We start from the raw sequence: 17,819 nt of genomic DNA on the forward strand, positions 1-17,819 counted from the left end.
TGAAGCACACATGGAACATTTACAAAATTTACCATGTATTATACCACTGGAACATCACAGAAAATACCAAAGACCTGGGATAATGAACATGAATTTCTCTGGACACAAAAGAATTAATTTATAAATTAATAATAATAACACACAACAACAATGATGGTGAATATTTATATAGGATTTATCATGTCAGACATGATTATAGGTGCTTTACATATATCAACTCATTTAATCCTTACAACATTCTGTGAGGTATATATTATTATTATTCATTTTTTAGAAGAAGAAACTGAAATGCACATATGTTAAGAAACCTACTCAAGATCACAGGGTGAAGTAGTGGAGCTGCAACTGTGCACTTAAGTTAGTCATAGGTGGTCTAGCTCCAGAGCTTATATTCTTACAACTATTTAGTATTTTTCTAAATTCAAAAATTCTCTTCCAAAAATTCTTGTGTCAATGAAGAGATTGAGATGTAAATTAGAAAATATTTAGAGACAAAACATAATAAAATATTGCATATAAAAACTTATGGAATGTAGCTAACAAGCCAACTAGAGACAAATTTTTAACCTTAATATTTCAGGTTAGAGAGGACAAAACACTTAAAATTACTGATTTAGTCTTCCAACACATAAAGTTAGCCTAAAAAAAGACAATGAACTAAATTCAAGGAAAATAGAAAGAAAGTGATAATAAAGATAAAAGCAGAAATTAATGAAACAGAAAAGTCAAAATAGAGAGGCTAAAAAGTATTCCAAATATTTTTGTTTGAAAAGACTAATTAAATTGACAAAACTTTGGCAAGGTTGAGAGGGAGGGAGAGAGACAAAGAAAGACATACAGAGAGAGAGAGGCAGTGAGAGATGCAGAGAGAAAAATAAAAATTTTTAGAGAAAAAAGGGAAGAAAATATGTAGACTTAGCAGAGATGTAAAACAGAGAAAACTTTGAATGTTTTTATGGTGATAAATTTGAAAACATAGAAAACTATAAAAATATATTATACCACTATGATTCAAGAAATAGTTTAAAAAGCCTGTGCTCATTAAAATATTTGCTTGCTAAAACCCAACAACAAAAACAACTAATTAAATGAAAAACCTGAGACCCAGATAGTTTATATGTCAATTGTAAAAAACATTTACAAAGAGGAAAACTTTCTCCTTATACAAACTGTTTTAAAGGTGGTAAAAAAGGTAGCATTCCCAAATTCATTCTGTGAGACTTGTATATCCTTGGTAGGAAAACACAGAAACAAAAATCTTAAGAAAGATAATTTTTATTAGGATAGGATGCAGTAAACACGTCACCCTTTGTATCCCACTGAATGTAATTATAAAACCAGGACATACTGCATGGCACATCTATTTGAGAACTCTGAAATATAAATATTAGAAGGTGGATTGGAGAAGAACATTAAAATGAACTGGTAGTGAATCTACCAATTTTCCTCCTGATACCCCAGCCTGAACTCAGTGCAGCCTGAAACCCAGAAGTGAACACAGTGATGTAGATGGAAAAAAAGAGAAAGAATCCAAAATAAGCCCTCTGATCCTGTTTCAAATAGTGGGAAAGTGAACTCTGGGACCTTGGAGAAAGAAAGGGCTGTACATTGTGGTCTCTCTCTCTGTTCTTTTTCATTATTTTCTCATGCTTCACCCAACAGCTAGTCCTATGACAGTGACAGTAACTGGTAAAGGAAGTGTGAAAAAGCCAAAACACCAAGAAAACACGGGGGAATGGGAAATTTCCTTTCAATTTGGTGGCTGCAGATGGTTGGCCATGCACCTCGGCCCTGCCCACTGACTATGGCAAGGCAACCAGGCCAGCAATGGAACCAGCAGTGAGCCAGAAATGCCCCTGTCCCCCCTGCCCCCCAACAACATCTTAGAATGTACTTATTAAGTAAAAAATAAAATAAAATAAAATAAAAAACTTCAGGATGTTATTTAAAAAAATTGTGGCTACAAGATGGCTGAGCCAAACCCCACTGCATCTTTTAGTAATTCTGTCATCCAGTCACTTGGCCTGAGTGCACCATAATATCAGAAGTGGGTGGTTTCTGGTTAGAGGATCAAAAAGTGGAGACCAATGGAACCTCAATCTACTGGAGAGAAAGGAACTTGGGAAAGCAATTCCATAAAGCTGTTTTTAAAACCTTAAATTCACCCAAGTTGTGCTCAGGATCATACCTGATTTAGCATACCAAAGTTTTTGAGAGCTAACACATAGATTCATAGACCAGGTGGAGACTGACCACTGGCTGGCACACAAATAAGACAGATCTGAAAAATAACACAATGACTTTGAAAACAGAACTGACATTTGAACCTCAGCTCATAGAAGGTGGATAAAAACTCAAAGCCTGAACCAAACCCATAAAGCAAAACAACAGCATTTTCTATAGGATGTAAACAAAACCCAGAATGCTATAATATTCAAAATCTTCAAGTCACAATTCAAATTTACTTAGCCTATCAAGAACCATGAAAATCTAAACTCATCTGGGCAAACAATTAGAAGACACCAAAGAAGAGATGGCATAGATGTTAGAATTATCTGAAAAACCTGTAAAGTGTTATTATAAAAATTCTTGAATGAGCAATAACAATCGGGCTTAAAACAAAGATTGAAATAAATATCAGCAAAGAAATAGAAGATATATAAAGAAACAAATGGAAATTGAAAAACTGAAAAATACAGTTACCAAAATAAAAACTTCACTGAAGGGACTGTACTAGATTGAATTAAGTCCCCTCAAAACTCACTGAAGCTTAAATTGTGTCCCCCAAGTTTTATGTATTAGAAACTTGGACCCCACTGTGACTTTTAAGAGGGTGGGAAATCCTATTATGGTAATTGCAAGGTGGAGCCTTGAATAAGTGATTGGATTGTAGGACCATGCAGTAGTGAATGAATTAAAAATGGTGGTCAGGGGCATGTTTCTGAGGGCTTTAGAAGGAGAGTGAATGAGAAGGTTACTCTCTCTCTCACTCTCTCTCTCTCTGCTCTGCCATTTTCACAATATGATACCCTGCCATCACTTTCTCCATCACCAAGACCTTCACCAGCTGTGTTCTCTGGACTTTGGACATCCCCAGCCTTTGAAATTCTGGGCAATAAATTTTGTTTTCTTTACAAATCACCCAGTTCGATGTATTTTGTTATAAGCAACAGAAGCAGACTAATACACAAAATTGGTACCAGAGAAGTGGGGTGTTGCTTACAACAAATATTTGAAAATGTGGGAGCAGCTTTGGAACTGAGTGTTAGGCAAAGGTTGGAGAAGTTTGGAGGGCTCAGAAAAAGACAAAAATTCAAGAGAAAGTTTGGAATAAGAGACTGATTACCTGGTGGCAAGCAGAATGCTGATAGAAATATGGACTGTAAAGACCATCCTAAGGAGGTCTCAGATAGAAATAAGAAGGACTTTATTGGAAATTGGGGCAAAGATCACCCTTGCTGTGAATTGGCAAGGAATTTTGCTGCATTCTGTCCATGCCTTAGGACTTTGTGGAAGCTGGAATTTCGTGGAATTGTGAATTATAGTATTTGGTGGAAGAAATTTCTAAGCAGCAAAGCATTACGGAAGCTGCACGGCTAATTTTAACAGCCTATGTTGAGTTACGATGACAAAGACATGATGTAAATCCAGAATTTGAAAGGGAAGCAGAATGTAAACATTTAGAAAATTTGCAGCCTGGCCATGTGGTAAAGAAGCAGAGAGCCTGCAGTGGTGCAGCCCAGCAACCCTTAGCTAAGATGATTAGTGCAAAAGAAAGGGAATATCAAGAGAAGGGGAAAAAGGACCTGAAGGCATTGCAGAAGTCTCTGGGGCCAGCCATTCCATTTCAGGCCCAAAGACCTAGGGAGAAAAAATGGTCTTGACGAACATGCCTGAGATGCCCTCCACGGGGGGCACCTTGGGATGCTGCTCCCCATCCCAGCACCCCAGCTGCTTTGGCTGCCTCAGCTGTGGCTAAATTGGCCACAGGTGTGGCTGGACTCATAGCTTTGGAAAATACAAGCCGGAAGGCTTGGCAGAGTCCACGTGGTGTTAGGTCTGCAGGCTCACAGAATGCCAGAGCTGGGAAGGCTTGGGAGCTTCCACCGTCATTTCAAAGGATGTATGGAAAATCCTGGGGACCCAGGAAGAGATCTGTTACAGGGGTGTAGTCACTGCAGACAACCTTTGCTAGAGCAATGCCTAGTGGAAACGTGGGGCTGGAGTTGAAGCAGAGAAACCCCATCAGCGTCAAGTCTAGTGGAGCCGTGAGAGCAGGACCACCATGCAGATTGCAGACTTGTGGAGCTATCAGCGTGCAACACCAGCCTGGGAGAGCTAAAGCATGACCTGAGACCAGGAAAGTCATAGAAGTGGAGCTGCCTGAAGACTTGGGAACCCCACCCTGACACCAGTGTGCAGAGGACATAGAACATGGAGTCAAGGTACATAATTCGCTAGTTTTGAGATTTAATACCTGCCCTGCTGTATTTCGGACTTGTTTGGGACCTGTTACCCCTTTCTTTTCACTTATTTCTCCCCCTTTTAAAAAATATTTTATTGTATTTTATTTTGTCAATATACAATGTGGTTGATTATTGTGGCCAATTACCGAAACTTCCCTCCCACCTCCCTCTCTCCCTCCCTCCCAACAATGTCCTTTCTGTTTGCTTGTCGTATCAATTTCAAGGAATTGTAATTGTTATGTCTTCTCCCCTGCCCCATTTTTTTGTTTATTTATTTATTTATTTTTAGCTCCCACAAATAAGTGAGAACATGTGATATTTCTCTTTCTGTGCCTGACTCGTTTCACTTAATATAATTCTCTCTAGGTCCATCCATGTCATTGCAAATGGCAGTATTTCATTCTTTTTTATAGCAGAGTAGTATTCCATTGTGTAGATATACCACATTTTCCGTATCCACTCATCTGCTGTTATGAACATTAGGGAACAGGTATACCTTCGACTTGATGGTTTCCATTCATCTGGGTATATTCCTAGCAGTGGGATAGTCTGAACGATAAATGCTGGCGAGGCTGTGGAGGAAAAGGAACTCTCATACATTGTTGGTGGGACAGCAAAATGGTGCAGCCTCTATGGAAAATGGTATGGAGGTTCCTCAAACAATTGCAGATAAATCTACCTTATTTCTCCCTTTTTGAACTGGAATGTGTGCCTTATTCTTGTCCCACCATTGTATCTTGGAAATAGATAACTTGTTTTGATTTCACAGATGGGACTTTGAACATTGGACTTTTGAGTTGATACAAATTAAGATTTGGGGGATGAAATGAATATATTTGCATGTGAAAAGACATGAGTTTTGGGGGGCCAGGGGTGGAATGTAGTGAATTGAATTATGAATTATGTTCCCCCAGAACTCACTGAAGGTTGAATTGTATCCTCCCAATTTTGTGTATTATAAGGTTGGCCCCCACTGTGACTGTAAGAGGATGGGAAATCCTATTATGGTAATTGAAAGGTAGAGCCTTGAAGAGGTGATTGGATTGTAGGACCCTGCAGTAGTGAATGGTTTAAAAATGGTGGTCAAGGGTATGTTTCCGAGGGCTTTAAAAGGAGAGAGAGGAGAGTCTCCCTGCTCTCTCTCTGATTCCCATTTCACAACGTGATAATCTGTGTCACTGTCACCACCACCAAGACTCTCACCAGATGTGTTCCCTGGACTTTGGACTTCCCAAGCCCTTGAAGCTATAAGTGATAAATTTCATTTTCTTTATAAATAACTCAGTTTCAGATATTATGTCATAGGCAACAGAAACGGACTAATACAGGGACTCAATGGCTGAATAGAGATGAAAACATAAGGAATTAATGAACTTGAAGATAGATTAATAGAAATTATTATTAATAAATGTTATCTAGTCTAAAATAGGGAGTGGGGCAAAAGAAAAATGGAGATTATAAAATATAATCTCTTCTGATTGTAAAAACACAAGTTCAGAAATGTATTTACTAACTTTAATATGAGCAACCATGACAAACTCACTAGTTCAATTTACAGAATGGCAAATTAAAAATTAAGAAAGATGGTTAGGTTAAAAGATTAGCTGTTTTTTTCATTGAGATTTAGTGTCATCAAAGATGACACATTGTGGAAGAATAAAGTATATTCAATGATGATTAACTTACAAGTCTTTTTCCTGTTGGGAATGTCCCAAAATTTCAAAAGATAATGGCATGATTCTAAAATTATAAGAAGAGGTTTTTCTTAAATATCTCCAAAATATCCACAAAAATTATATACGATAAACGAAGTCATAAAATTCAAAACAAGGGCCTTCTTGCTGCTCATAAAGGATGTTCAATGATAGTAACTCTGTAACACACCAGGCATGGGATTATTATCCCAGTAACACTTAAAACTGAAAAAGATAAATTATCATAAAAAGAGACTATTAATTTGGTGAAATTATAATACTTTACAAAATTTGAGTTGCTACAAAGTTCAAAAATGTATATTTTCCATCCATATAATTTTTGATTGATGATTAAAATCTAAGCTTAGTCCCGAAAACATGAACCCTATTTAATATGGGTGTAAGAAACCTGGCCAAAGGTGTAAAGTGTATATCACAGGACTTGCTACAGATAGAGATCAAAACAATTGTTGCAATGTCATTCTGCAGAGGTTGTAATGTGTCTTTTCTAAGTGGATGTGAATTCCTTCTAATCCCCCTTCCTAATAGAGATGGAAAGGAATGTACTTGGCAAATCATGAGCTAATTACACAGTGTCAAATGCTGTATTGATCTGCTCTGGTATTGGCACAGCAGTTGCAATTGTAGTAATCATGTGATTAAGTATATGGTAGTCTACTACCATGTGTCATAATTAGTCATGCAGCCAGACTTAGGAATTAAATGGGGATATAATAAGGACTGCTACTCCTAAACTATTGAAGTCTTTGAGATTCCACCTGGGATGCAATATTGTTTCTGATTTACTATCTTGCCTGAGGATGATGCAATAGTCATAGGACCTTTCATTTGACCTTTTCTACCATTATGTATCTTACGACTAAGAGACCAATGAAAGGATTCTGGGAGCTACTAAGTATACCATACCATTATGCACTCAAAAACTGAAAAAATTATAAATTAGATCCTTGGACCCATTGAAACTACTGTGAAACAATCATGGATCAGAACTTCATTTTTCACTCAATCTACATAATACCCTCACTTTAACATGAGGCTATGAAGATGTTTTGTGTCCCCTTGTAGCAGTATCAGCTCAGATCCAGTATTCAAAAGTTTTTGAAATATTTAGATATTTCCCATTCTTCAGTGTATATTTACTGAGTTTGTAAATGGTAAATGTGGCATTACAGGATCCTCTCTTAAAAAGAATTGACTGACCCGTCAATTGATAAGCTATGAAATATATAGCTATCTAAGATATGGAAACAAGGTGCTAGATCTTGATTCTCTACTGTGGCAATTGGCATTGACCTTACCTTCCCTTGATTTTTCTTTCTTTCTTTCTTTTATTTTATTTTTTTTATTTTTGGTAGTGGGGTGAAGAGAGGGTTATATGAATAAAGTAATTGTCCATTGGTCATCCATCTGTTTTACCTCTTGAGCACTGTGGTTTAGTAGTCATCACTGCTTGTCAGATTTCTCTGCTTGCTGTTCAAACTTTAGGCCTATTATACTTACATTCACCTTACCTTTGACAATTAAGTGCTGTCACATTGTCTTTGCCATTCTTGAATCTTCTCATTCTCACTGACACTTGGGAGTGAGATTTCATAGAAGCTTTCTTTCTTTCTTTTTTTTTTGTCTTTTTCGTGACCGGCACTCAGCCAGTGAGTGCACCGGCCATTCCTATATAGGATCCGAACCCGCGGCGGGAGCGTCGCCGCACTCTCCCGAGTGCACCACGGGCTCAGCCCAAGAAGCTTTCTTTAACTTTGAAAGAAACTGAGCCAAGATGCCGGGTACCATTCAGGCTTTATTAAAGAAAGAAATCTGCCGGGTTGTGCTCAGAGTGGCTGGCAGCCCAGAGCTGCCCTGAAAATGGTGGACAGCCCCAGGTGTAGGGGTGGTAGAGTTTATATACTGTGCCAAGGGCTGGCTGATACCACCAAGGAGGGGCATTATGGGCCGCCCCATGGCTCACTCGGGAGAGCACGGCACTGGTAGTGCTGAGGCCACGGGTTCGGATCCTATATAGGGATGGCCAGTGTGCTCACTGGCTGAGCGTGGTGTGGACGACACCAAGCCAAGTGTTGCGATCCCCTTACAGATAAAAAAAAAAAAAAAAAAAAAAGGAGGGGCATTATGCTAATGTGGATCTGGGTAGAGAACTGTGTCCTTGTGGAAGCAAAAGGGGATTCTGTTTAAGTCAAGAGGCTTCTCATAAAGGGAAGGGGAAGGGGAGGGGGGAGGGGGGTGCCATTTTGTACTTGGGCTTGTCTAAAGTGGCGGTGGTTATGTTGCAGATCTATCAAACTTTAATTTTGGTATAGCAAGGAGGCCATCTTGAACCTCTAAACAAATTGAACTTCTCAACAATGCTGATGCTCCCCTTATTAGCATCTGACATATTACTTCAGCGAGGGAAAATCATTCATCTGTTGATTTCTCTGTTCCTACATAGTAAATCTATCCTAACATTTTAACCATCTTTTTACTGTTTTCTTCTAAACTTTGCTGATATAGACCTCAATTAGTATAGGCCATTATTTTGCTTTCAAATTTCAAAAAGATATCCAAGCAGCATATTATGAATAACTCCAGTATCTTTGCCAAGATATTTATCCTTGATTCATGGTGACTTGCCCTTTGTCAAAAAACTGTACCTTATCCAGCCTTGTTTTCCATCATCTTACCATCCCAGTCCAACACTATTGCTAGGTATTTTCTACAAATTTAATCTGGTACATATGAGATACATCATTTAGCTCTGTGGTGACTAACCTTTTTCTTCCTGAAGCAGGGAGAAAACTTCCCCACCTGGAACTTGGCCCTAGCTACTGATCTAGAAGCCAAGAGAGGAGATAGGGACAGAACTTGAGGAAAAGTATCATATCCACCTCACATAATGCCTCTCCAAAATTTCTAGGCAAAGGGAGGCTGCCATTTTCTTATAATGTGGAGTGTTGTACTTCTTCAGGATAAGAGAATCTAGTAGAATCCAAAGGTTCAAAGTCTTCAGGTATCTCCACCCATGTGTCATATTCTAGATTTCAGGGTCCTACTCCTTTCATACAAACGCTGATGCCTTAGCATATTACAATAATTAAGCTTTGAATCAAGTCATTTATAATTCTGCTACTCTTATGACCTGATTTTCAGCACTCATTTCCCTAAAGGTACAGAGGAGAATTGCTTTTATAGAGGCTTTTGACATTTACTTTGCCTTATGTGAATGTTTGACAGACTTGAACTACTCTTTTGCTTCCCTCAGCACTCTGCATATGTATGGCAGTGAACAACAAACAATTCAATCCATATTCCATATAATTACTAGTTTTATCATACTTGTCAATACTGGGGATACTGCATAACCTAGTGCACCTCTTTCCACCTATAACCTGATCCATTTGTGAGTGAATTATCATCCTCCTTACCATCAGCAATAGGATTCTTGTTGCCACTTATCCAATGAATGATTAAATTAAAAAATGCCATCCTGAGGATCTGCTTCCTAGGACTTTTTCTAGGAACAACTTTCCTTCTTTAGGTTCTTCCAAAAACAGACATTGAGACAAGAATTATATTTATGTGATAAAGGAATATGCTGGTATAAGAGTGGAGAATGGAAGCAAGGGAGGAAAGGCAGCCAATAAAGAGTGTGTTATGAAATCAGCTACCACTGAAAGAGACAAGAGAAACTCTGGAACACAATGTGAAACAGATGCTTCACAGTTTGCAAACAAAGTATGTGACATAGTTGGGTATTCATAAATCAACTCTTTTAGATCATTGGTTGAAGGCAAGCTGGCTTCGTGGCTGTACAACTTATGCAATTGCACGGGGCCCTATTTTCAGAAGGGTTATGTGGGTATAATGGTATAATATTCTCTACCACTACCACCATGTTGAAATTCTTAATAATTTTAACAAGAAGTCCCCCATTTTTATTTTGCCCTAGCCAGCACAAATTATGTAGCCTATCCTAGTTGAAAGCTACTTCCCGGCAGTTCTTTCCCTACTACTTCTCTTCTTCCATGTGCTAATGCAGGGTGGCCTCCCACTGCTTCAGAAAAAGCCCTCAGGCAAAGAAAAATGCTGATACTTGTTGATGGAAGTCAGATGACATGCAATAATCTAGGAATGTGAGCACAGCCTCAAACTCGTTTCTCTATATCTTACTGCTTTAGCTAATAGTTCTAATAAAATATTAGGGAGTAACAGAAATGGAGAACATCCTGGATTTATTCCTGACTTTAGTTAGAATGCCTATTGTGTTTCCTCAATAAGATGTTAGCTTATGTGAAAATTATATATAATAATTACATAAATAATAAATTATATTTAATAATTATGTATAATAAGTATATTTAATCATGTTAAGGAAGTATCCATAAACTCTAATTTTACTGATACTTTAAAATTCAAGAATAGTTGTTAGTTTTGTTAACAAAAATGGGTATAATTCATCACATTAATAGATACAAGAACTATAAAACAAATGATGTCAATAGTTATACTAGTTATAATTTATTATATTAATAGATTATTTAATAGTTAGCCATCCTTGCATTTCTGAAATAAATCACACAGGTTCCTGATGTATTTTTTTAGCTGTTGAATTCTGTGTGCTATTTTTTATTTAGAATTTCACTTATATTCATAAGTTAGATTGGTCTGTAGTTGCGTTTGTGTGTATTAGTCCATTTCGGCTGTTTATGACAGAAATACCTGAAACTGGGAAATTTGTAAAGAAATAACACATATTGCTTACAGTTTTGGAGGCTGGGAAGTCCAAAATCCAAGGAACACATCTGATGAAGGCCTTGTTCAGGGTATCACATTGCCAAAATGGCTAAGCTAAAGAGAGCTAACTCCTTACTCATTCTCCTTTTAAAGCCATCAGAAACACACCCATTATTCTATGAATGGATCAATTCATTCACCAGGGTACAGTCCTCACAATCTAATCACCTCCCAAAGGCCCCACCTTTCAATTACCATAGAGGACTTCCTATCATCTTAACACTGTCATAGTTATGGCTGAATTTCAATGAATTTAGGGGGACATTCAATCTATAGCAGTGTGTGTGTGCACATGTATACATGCAATCCTTATCAGGTTTAGGTTTTAAAGTTACACTTGCTTTATAAAAAGGATTTGGAAGTATTTTGTGCTCTAAAAAATTTTAAATAATTTAGCAATTAAAATTTAATTTTGTATACACTTGCAGGGTACAGTGTATTTTAATACATGCATACATTGCACGATGATTCACTTAGGGTAAATAGCTAGATAGCATAACCATCCTCTGAACATTTATCATTTCTTTGTTGTAATTACAGTTTTTAAAGGTTTATTACAATTTCCCTATGAAATGGCCTGCATCTATTATTGTTTGTTGGCATAATTCTTTCATCATATTCCGTTTTATGGAAATAGATTAGTTTATCTTTTTGATTTTTATTGGGGAAAAGTTGTTTTTTTCTTACAAAATTATCAATAACCTAGGTTTTCAAATTAATCTGCAAGAGTAACACAAAGTGGTCTCCCTTTTATAAATTCCCTGTTTTGTTATTTTTTCTTTTTTGTGTATTTGTATTTTTTCATTTATTTTGATAATAGTTCATTTATTTTGTTTATTTTTTGAAGGTCCATAATTAGACCAGAGGGATTGTGGGAAGATGCTGAGCTAGAGGAACCCAAGACACATTCCTCCCACAGAAGAAGACCAGAGCAGGCCCACTGTTACCACCACTGCACTCACTGGTGACATTATCAGTACCCAGGACTGTTGCATGCCTTCTCACAGTGAGTTATGCCCCACTCCATGCTGCTGCCACTTGCAATGCAGCTCCAGCTACTGCCATCACCATAGCCATTGCACCAGCTGGACCAGCATGGCATGGGACTCCCTGCTGACAATGAAGCAGTAGCCATCCCAATTGTGTATGGGACGCCCTGCCACCACTGCTTGCAGTGTTGTGACCATGGCTGGCAGCCATTCCCAGTGGCCTTCTATGCTGCTGCACCAGCCAGACCAGCCACCCAAGGAATCCCTGCCCACACCACTGCACCAACTGACCCTGGCTGTGCACGGGATACCCCACCCAAAATGCTGTGCTAGCCAGCCTGATTGCATGTGGGACCCCCAACATAGCCACCTGCAACAAAGCTGCCACTGCCACCATCACACGGACCAGACTGGCCACACCTGGGATCCCCACCTACACTGCTGCATTAACCAGACCAGCCATGGCCAGATGCCCTGCTGATGCTGAAGCAGTGGCCAGCCCAGTTGGATATGGGACCCCAGTTGCTATCACCTGCAGTGCTATTTCTGATACTGCTGTCACCAGCAGCCATACACACTGCTACCATTGCCACTGCACCAGTCAGACTGGCCATGGGTAGGAACTACTGCCACCACTACACATTGACACAAGAAAGGTCACAAACAGAGCTGCCATAAAGAGGTAATCCAGCTCAGATCCATGCCACAGTGGCCCAACCCATGGGGTAATTACACCTCACGTGTAGCACACACAACTGCCTTCACCCAGGCAGAAACATATGCAGAGAATCCAGAGTAGAGAAACCCAGGACAGCCAAATAATGTACGTAAGATTTCCAACTGCCACCAACCCATCCCTCAACCAAGGTAAGCAAGGACCCAGGAGAAGCCTTGGCCTATAGGAACAAGGAAAGAGAAACCTCACCCAAGGTTACCCATTTGGGATGTGGAGATCCAGTATACCCCAGTGCACCCATCAAGGTCATATGATACTGGCTTGGGAGTGAATAAGTCCACCTAGGGCCACTCACCCCAGCTAAAGATTGACAAATAACCCAAGCACTTTGCCCAAGACCTCTAGAGCTCACCCACATCCTCAACATCCCAACACAGTGTCACTAATCCCAGAAAGAGATCACTATATGCCCCAGTACCTACACCATGGAGGCACACACACATAACTCCAACATCAAATATGGCAGAAGTACCTATATGGAGACTACACAGCTGCATTTATCTGGATTCCATACTAAAATGTCATACTCAACAGTCAATATAAAACACATCAGAAAAGGCCCACCCACTGCCCAAGCAGGAGCTGAAGTGAGCAGCATCCCACATGCTACTGGGGACCCAGAACCAAAACCCAAGAAAATGCCTCTCACCACCCAAGCAGGAGCCCAGGTGGTCTACCACAGCCACCGCCACACCTACTGCCACTGCAATGATGGCTCACTACTGCAGTAGCAGCCAAGGTTGCCCTAGAGGCTACCCACAGCACACTCAACTGTACTGATAAAAGAAGAGTTACCAGTAGAGCCTACAAATAGAAGAGGAAGTTTTTTCCCTCAAAGCCCACTCCAGAGTAATAGCAGAAACAAGTGACCTACCAGATGACCGAACATCAATGAAAAAAAAATATTAGAATAACAACTAAAAAAGATATGACATGACCAAAGGGATACAGTAATTCTCAAGAACCAGACCCCATAGAGCAGGAAATCTTTGAAATGTCTGAAATGTAATAGTGAGCAATGATCTTAAAAAAACTCAAAGAGGTAAGAGAAGACTCAATTATGAAAACACAATGAAACATAAAAAACTATCCAGGATATGAAGGTGGAAATATACAAAGATATTAATACCTTAGAAAAGAATGTAGCAGAACTCCAAGAAATGAAGGATTCACTCAGTGAAGTAAAAAATACAACAGAGAGCTGGAGCAGCAGGCTACAGCAAGCAGAAGAAAGAATTTCAGATTTTGAGGATGTTCTTTTTGAAATATCCCAGGCAGACCAAAAAAAAAAAAAAAAAAGGAAAAAAGAATTTAAGAAAATGAAGAAAATCTAAGAGAGCTAGCAGACAACCTCAAGTACACAAACATCTGAATTATTGGTATTCCAGAAGGGGAGAAGAAAGGAAAATACATTGAAAACCTATTCAAGGAAATAATAACAGATAATTTCCCAGGTATATGGAGACACATAGATTTTCTGATCCCCGAAGCCCAAAGAACCCAAAACAGATTCAATCCCAAAAAGATCCTCTCCAAGAAGCATTATAGTCAACCTGACAAAGCTCAAAGGCAAAGAAAGAATTCTAAAAGCAAGAGAAAAGAATCAAATCACCTGTAAGGGAACTTCCATCAGAATAACAGCAAACTCCTCAACTGAAACCTTTCAGGTAAGAGGTAAATGGGATGATATATTCAAAACACTGAAAGAAAAAAATTGCCAAGCAAGGATTTTATACCCAGCAAGGCTATCCTTCAGAAATGAGCAAGAAATAGTGTATTTTCCAGACAAACAAAAATTGTGGTAGTTCACCACCACATGACCAGCCCTGTGAGAAATTCTAAAAGAAGTCCTGCATCTGAATCTGAAAAAACAATAACCACTCTCCTGGATACAGAATGAAAAGGTAAGAAAGGGATAAAAGATATTTAAAACATCTAAACAAAAAGCAATAAATGACAGGAGTAAAACAATACTTGTCAATAACAACCTTAAATGTGAATGGATTAAACTCCCCATTCAAAAGAAAAAGACTGATTGACTGGATTAAAAAGCTAGACCCAACTATATGTTGTCTTCAGGAGACTCAGTTCACCTGTAAAGATGCATAGACTGAAAGTGAAGGGATGGAAAACGATATGCCATGAAAATGGAAAATAAATATGAGCAGGAGTAGCTATTCTAATCTCAGATAAAATAGACTTTAACCCCCAAACCACAAAAAGACACAAAGAAGGCCACTTTACAATCACAAAGGGTTCTATCCAGTTAGCAGACATAACAGTCATAAGTATGTATGAACTCAACACTGGAGCACACAGATTTGTAAAGCAAACATCCTTATACCTAAAAAGAGAGATAGACCCTAATACGATAATAGTAGGTGACCTGAATACTCCTCTTTCAGCAGGGGACAGATTTTCCAGGCAACAAAACAACAAAGAGACACAGGATTTAAACTGTGCCTTAGACCAATAGGACCTGACAGATATCTACAGAACATTTCATCCAACAACTACAGAATATACATTCTTCAACTTAGCACATGGAACATTCTCTAGGGTAGACCACATGTTACAAATCAAGCCTCAGCAAATTTTTAAAAATGAAAATGGTTCCGAGTATCTTTTCAGACCACAATGGATTAAAACTGGAAATCAATAACAAGCAAAGCTCTGGAAACTATAAAAGTGCATGGAAACTAAACAACGGGCTCATGAACAACCTATGGGTCAAAAATGAAATTGAACAGGAAATTGAAATATTTCTTGAAACTAAGGAAAATAAACATACATCATAGGAAAACTGTGGGATGCTGCAAAAGCAGTGCTAAGAGGGAAATTTATTCCAATAAATGCTTACTTCAAAAGAATTGAAAGACTTCAAATAATTGACCTCATGCTATGCCTCAAAGAACTGGAATAATAATACCAATCCAATCCCAAAAGTAGTAGATGGAAAGAAATAATCAAGATCAGGGCAGAACTACATGAAATAGAGACCTAACAAAATATCAACAAAACAAAAATAAATGTTTTTTTGAGACAATAAGCAAAATAAATAAACCATTAGCTAGGGTAACAACAACAACAACAACAAAATAGAAAAGACCCAAATAGCCCAAATAGGAAAAATCAGAAATGAAAGAGGAGACATTACAACTGGTACCATAGAAATACACAGAATCATTAAACACTATTATAAATAACTATAAACTGACAAATTTGAAAACCTGGAGGAAATGGCTAAATTTTTGGACACACACAAATTATCAAACTGAACCAAGAAGACTTGGAAAACATGAACAGATCAATAAAAAGCAATGCGATTGAAGCAGTAATCAGCAGTATCCCCAAAAAGAAAAGCCCAGGACTGGATGGCTTTACCTGCTGAATTCTACCAAATCTTTAAAGAAGAATTAATACCAATTATCTTCAAACTACTCAAAAAAATTGAAACAGAGGCCATTCTGCCAAACTCATTCTATGAGACTAACATCACCTTGATAATAAAACCAGACAAAGATAAAACAAAAAGAAGAAAACTGCAGACCATTATCTTGGATGAACATACACACAAAAATCCTCAACAAAATATTAGCAATCAGAACACAGCAACATATCCAAAAAATTATACACCGTGGTCAAGTAAGATTTATCCCACAGATGGAAGGATGGTTTAATGTATCCAAACCAATAAGTGTGATATACCACATCAACAGAATCAAGCAATAAAAACCATATGATTATCTCAATAGACACAGAAAAAGCACTGGAGAAAATTCAGCATCACTTCATGATAAGGACTTAGCAAAATAGGTATAGAAGGAAAGTACCTCTACACAATAAAAGCCATATATGACAAACCCACTACCAATTTCATCCTGAATGGGGAAAAACTGAAAACTTTTCCCTTAAGAATGGGAAAAAGGTAAGGATGACCACTCTCACCACTCTTATTTAACTTAGTATTGGAAGTACTAGCCAGAGAAATCAGGCAAGAGAAAGAAATGAAGGGCATCTGAATAGGAAAAGACGAAGTCAAACTGTCTCTGTTTGCAGATTACGTGATAGAAAAACTTAAAGGTTCTACAAAAGCAAAACAAAACAGACAAAACACTCTTAGAGCTGATAAACAGTTTCAGTAAAGATTCAGGATACAATATCAACCCAGAGAAATCAGTAATCATTTTTGTTCTCCAATAACAAACTAGCAGAAAAAGAAATCAAGAAAGCAAGCTCATTTATAAGAGGCACCAAAAAAAGAAATACCTAGGAATAAATTTTAGCTAGGAAATGAAAGATCTCTGCAAAGAGAACTGCAAATCAATGCTGAAAGAAATTAAAGAGGACATAAAAAGATGGAAAGACATCCCATGCTCTTGGAGAAGAATTAACATTGTGAAAATGTACATACTATGCAAAGTGATCTACAAGTTCAATGCAATCCCCATCAAAATATCTATGACATTCTTTACAGAAAAAGAAAAAACAATTCTAGCACTTATATGGAACAATACAAGACCTCAAATAGCCAAAGATATCCTGAGAAAATAATAAATATAATAATAATAATAACAACAACAATAATAATAATAATAAAGCCAGAGGCATTATGCTACCTGACTTCAAACTATACTTCAAAGCTATACTTACCAAAACAGCATGGTACCAGCATAAAAACAGACACTCGGACCAATAGAACAGAATAGAAAACACAGAAATCAACCCACACACTTACAGTTAACTGATATTTAACAAAGGCAACAATAACATTTCCTTGGGAAAAAACTGCTTCTTCAATAAATGATGTTGGGAAAAATGGACATCCATACATAGAAGAATGGAACTAGATCTGTACCTCTCACCATATACCAAAATCAACTCAACATGGATTAAAGACTAAAATATAAGACCTCAAACTATAAAACTACTAAAAAGAAAGACAAGGGAAACACTTCAGGAAGTAGGACTGGGCAAAGGCTTTATGAATAAGACACCAAAAGCACAGGCAACAACAACAAAAATAAACAAATGGGATTATATCATACTAAAATGCTTTGCACAGCAAAAGAAACAGAGTGATAATATAACCTACAGAATGGGAGAAAATATTTGCACACTATACACC

The sequence above is a fragment of the Cynocephalus volans genome, chromosome X (assembly GCF_027409185.1).
Source record: "Cynocephalus volans isolate mCynVol1 chromosome X, mCynVol1.pri, whole genome shotgun sequence".
Taxonomy (NCBI): domain Eukaryota; kingdom Metazoa; phylum Chordata; class Mammalia; order Dermoptera; family Cynocephalidae; genus Cynocephalus; species Cynocephalus volans.